Source organism: Sinocyclocheilus rhinocerous, unplaced genomic scaffold, assembly GCF_001515625.1.
Source record: "Sinocyclocheilus rhinocerous isolate Xijiao unplaced genomic scaffold, SAMN03320098_v1.1 scaffold20, whole genome shotgun sequence".
Lineage (NCBI taxonomy): Eukaryota > Metazoa > Chordata > Actinopteri > Cypriniformes > Cyprinidae > Sinocyclocheilus > Sinocyclocheilus rhinocerous.
Genome location: NW_015640468.1, coordinates 955,166 through 959,974, shown reverse-complemented (window position 1 = coordinate 959,974; position 4,809 = coordinate 955,166). Strand labels below are relative to the sequence as shown.

General features: G+C 35.6%; 1 pseudogene; it reads right to left on the bottom strand.

Moving 5' to 3' along the window:
- Window positions 1-482: 482 nt before the first annotated feature.
- LOC107753168 (globoside alpha-1,3-N-acetylgalactosaminyltransferase 1-like) lies at window positions 483-4,354 on the bottom strand (annotated as a pseudogene).
- Between the last annotated feature and the right edge of the window lie 455 nt (window positions 4,355-4,809).

Genomic DNA, 4,809 nt, shown 5'->3' with positions numbered 1-4,809 from the left:
CAGGTTTTTTGACCGGAGTTTATTTTGTTTAAACAGTTGAAACTTGAACGAAGACCCGAGTCAATTCTTTGCCTGAAAGAATAAAGCAAGATTATTGCCACTACATATATTGTTGAAAAGCTGTTGTTTAGTCAAATCAAGTCAAGTCACCTTTATTTATATAGTGCTTTATACAATACAGATTGTGTCAAAGCGTTAAACAGGAAAATAGTGTATCGTTAATGCAAGAGGACAGTAGTAAACAGTGATTTTTTTCTGTTAAAGCCATTTTATCATTGATTCAGTGATGTCATCGTCCAGCTCAGTTTAGTGTATTATCTATACAATAGTTAATAATGTGTTTATGTTAAAATGTATATTCATAAATACATTTATATTTATACAAATATAAACAAATACAATTAAAAGGAATCAATATATTTATATAAATATATAGCATATTTGTAAAGGTATGCATACATACATATTTTTATGGTGTCAAAATGTCATATTTCACATATTGTTTGAGCATATACCACAGGTTATATGGAAGGTTATATTCTTGCAGTAGTACCCAGAAAATATAATTTAATGTGACAATTGGTTTTAGCTTCAGACCTTGTAGCTCCCTAAACGTCCTCCCTCAACTCTCTTCCTAAAAGTGGTAAAACAAAGGGTTGTCAGTGCTTTCAATACACGCAAATTGTGTTCGGTTACATAATAAAGAGTATTGCAAAAAGTTTGAGAAGTTCATATTGTGAGTGTTTATTCAAAAAGATCTTGGCAAATAATGTTTCTGATATGTGCTCATAAACTGTATTTGTCTGTGAGTATCCATTTCTTGGTGGCAGATGTCAACTTCCCTATTGCCAGTATTACCTGTTAACAGATTCACAATGTCTTATGGGAGGCCTTTGAGAACACACCATGTCAGTGTAGCTGAATACTGGCAACAGTTGCTATGGGTTTGGACGAACTTCAGCATAGTTTTTAGCTACATTAGAGAAGCGAATTACTTTAATTTGGGCTGCACTTTCATTGATGTCCCGCCACATATATTCAGGAGAGAGCAGTTTACTGTTTACTAGGTTTGTTCAAAAGGAAATACTTGTTCAAGTGAGACTCCTCTTGCCATGCCGCCTCAGTGGAGTTTGCAGCATCAATGTGCAGCTGCTCCCTGCAGGTTTTGGTGAGATGATGTACATCCTCCAAAGAGCCACCAAATGCAGCACCAGCATAATAATAATCACCTTCCCCCGCTGGAATGTATGCTTGAGACTCTGGTCTACGCTCATATGTGAATCGATCCCTTGGAGCATCAAAGAACCAAGGATGTATCACACCTACCAGACGACCCAAAGACTCCACAGCCCAATGGCCATAGAACTTTGTATCTATGTCAAGGCAGAAAATATAGTCAGCCTCACTGGCCAGTTCATTCTCTATTAGTTTTTCCAGTTTTTCCATCCTGCCCATACTGATGTCCTGCCATCTGTTCAAACTCTGAACCTTTCGAACTGTCAAACTACGGTTTTCACCCATCTTCACTTCAGGAACTGATTCTGGTTGATCTGTAAACAAGTAGTAATGCACTCGAAATTCAACAAAGTAATGCTGCTCTGCTGACTCCAGAAAATCTTTGACAAAACGCGTGTATCTAACAAACAGAGAAAACAAATACAGGGAGAAATATTAAGGTTCATTTATCCTTTAATTATTACTATTTCCAGAATCAAGGAAAAAAAGAGTAGGGGAAACAAATGAGGATTATTAATACAAGATGAGAGGTATCATGAAGACTTACTTTCCCAAAGCGAAGACAGTGGCTGCTATCGTGAGATTCTGTTGTTTGTAGATAGAGTCGATCAGTATGGGGTCAAAGGTTCCCTCCCAAAGGATTGGCGCTGACCATGATGTCACAGAAGCAACATCTGTCCGACTTCATTAAAAACACACATACAGAACTGTAATCATTTCATTCATGAGTGGAAATGGGCTATAACAGGGCTAAAAACATAATACTCACCCTACCAACACACTCGGCTGGATGTACAACAACCTGTAATAAAAATGAATAAGCAGAAAGATCAACAGACATTTTTATTTGTTCATGGAGTTGATACACATTTAAATCATGGGTTTCCCAGTTTTTTCATTACCATCTATAAACCGAAGACATCATCATTTAACTCTCACTGGTCATCTGATCAGAACCTCAAAAACAACCATGAACCAAAAAATGTTTTTGTCTAGAGCAGTAGTCCTCATTAACTACGGATCAACTTAAAAATAAAGTCACTTTTATGAAGATGAAGTTTTACACACCCTGGTGATGAACGCAATCCAACGGTATTTTACTTCCATTTTGGCCTGATAATAACAGAGTCAAACTCTTACTAATTTGAATTTGATTATGTTGTGTGTCATTGATTGTGTGTGTGTTGATGAATATGAGCATGTACAGAAATACTAGCATGTGTGTGCATTTGTTTTTTTGTGTTGAAGAGTGATGTATACGGTGGCCGAGAAGTGCAGAGCAAATCACAATTCTGAAAACAAAATAACAAATTACAAACGCAAATGCAAGTCTAAAAAACTAAATAACAATTCAGAAAGCACAACAACAATTCAGAAAACATTATAACAAGTCAGAAAACACAATGACAAATTCGAAAACAAAATAACAAGTCAGAAAACACAACGACAAATCCGAAAACAAATTTACAAGTCAGAAAACACAACGACAAATCCGAAAACAAATTTACAAGTCAGAAAACACAACGACAAATCAGACAAACCGGAAAAGGTAGGTATAGTTTGAGACAGCGCCATTGGTTTGGGATTACTCACCGCTGACTGGACGAGACATCTGTCAATCAACGTATACAGGGAAGAACCAGCCGAAGAACAGCAGAGTCGTGGTAGAAAGTTCGGAGATGGTATTAAAGTAGCTCAGTTTAAATGTATTGTATGAATTGCCCTTACTCTGGAATAAAAAATACGGGGTGTCTCTTTACATTTAGTTAAAAGTGGATGTAGTTCTTCAGCTCCAGTGGCGCAGATGGATAAGCCTGCCCTTGGCTTTTTGACGCGATCGCCCCGGGTTCGATCCCACCTTTTGCCGAACTTTTTTTTCTCCCTTTTCAAATCTCGTATCACATCCTAAAGGCATTTATTTTCAATAAGTGTTTTCTGACTTGTTATTTTGTTTTCGGATTTGTCATTGTGTTTTCTGACTTGTTATAATGTTTTCTGAATTGTTGTTGTGCTTTCTGAATTGTTATTTTGTTTTTTAGACTTGCATTTGCGTTTGTAATTTGTTATTTTGTTTTCAGAATTGTGATTTGCTCTGCACTTCTCGGCCACCGTAGATGTATGTGTATGCACATCATTACTCACTTGATGATGACTTGTTCTATTATCTGTTGATTGCAGCTTAAAACAGTAAAATATCAAATAATTCAGTAATGCAAACTTCTCAAATCAAGAGAACAACACAAACTACATCTGCACCATGTTTTTCTAACTGCACTAAACTCACCTGATCTGGTTATTGTTCAGGTAAATGAGCCTGTAAAGAAAGACATATAACTTCAGGAGAGATCTCTGTAAATGTGTATCTGTTTAATCTTTTTTTAGAGTTTAGAATTTTATATCTTATGCTTGTCATGTACACAGAAAATGCAGAGTAAAGAATTGCTTGATATTGTAGGGTTGAAAATCAACCAGAACTTTTGTTTCCTGTCCCAAACCTATCATTCAGCAATCCTGAACCATTATAGTGAAACCACCCTTTGTCCCGATCAGGAACAATGCGTTTTCATTTTAGCATTGCGGTTTTCACATGCAAACACATTCTGTCTGAATGATAAGATATAAAACTCTAAACTCTGTCTCACAGAATGCATTTAAAAACGCTCACTGCCAACAGAAAACAATTTAAAAAGGCGCCTCTCACTTCAAAAACCAAGTTTTGATATGATATATCTTGAGAATAAAATAAAAATGTTCACATTTTTAAAGGGGTAATAAAATGCAGTTTCAGAAACTTACAATATGTTTCTCAAGGTTAGTTCATAAAGATTTTGGCTTTAAAAATAAGGTGCTTAAGCAGAATAGAGTGGCAATACTATGCTAAATACAGTACTTCATGTACTCCTCCTGGCCCACATGTCAAGCACTAATGTTACCAACTTCTGATAAATAATACTGTATTATTATCACATCAATTCACAACCCAAACACAAAGGCAAACCATCTAATATTACTGAAGAGTAATTGCATACCCACTCAATACCATCCCAAAGAACACAAGAATGATGAGAATATTCTGACGGAGCTGCATTATTCCTGGAATACTCGTGTCCACATTGATGTGAAGTTAGAGACTGAAGCGTAAGTGAGACGAATAAAGCAAGATAAATGTAGATCAAGGAAGGAGGAGCTTTCAGTTGACTCATAGGAACAAAATTATTAGAACTTCCGGTCCCACTTTATATTAAAGTGGCCTTAACTACTATGTACTTACATCAAAAAATAAGTACATTGTGCTTATTGTGTTCATATGTATTGCTTTTAGTATGTAAAATCTGAAACTCAAGAATACTTGTTTGTGATTTTGAACTCATTAGATGTAGTAAACAAAACAAAAGCAATAAATACAAATTTGAATTGAAAATAAAACTGGCTTACTGGCTTTTGACAGTGAAACAAACCTCAGCTTGAATATCAAAAATGGGAGAAAAAAGTTTAGAATAGACAGAAAAAAATGTGCCTGAAAGAAAGACCAAGAACAAAACCATTTATGAGACAAAATATGAGAAGTTACAA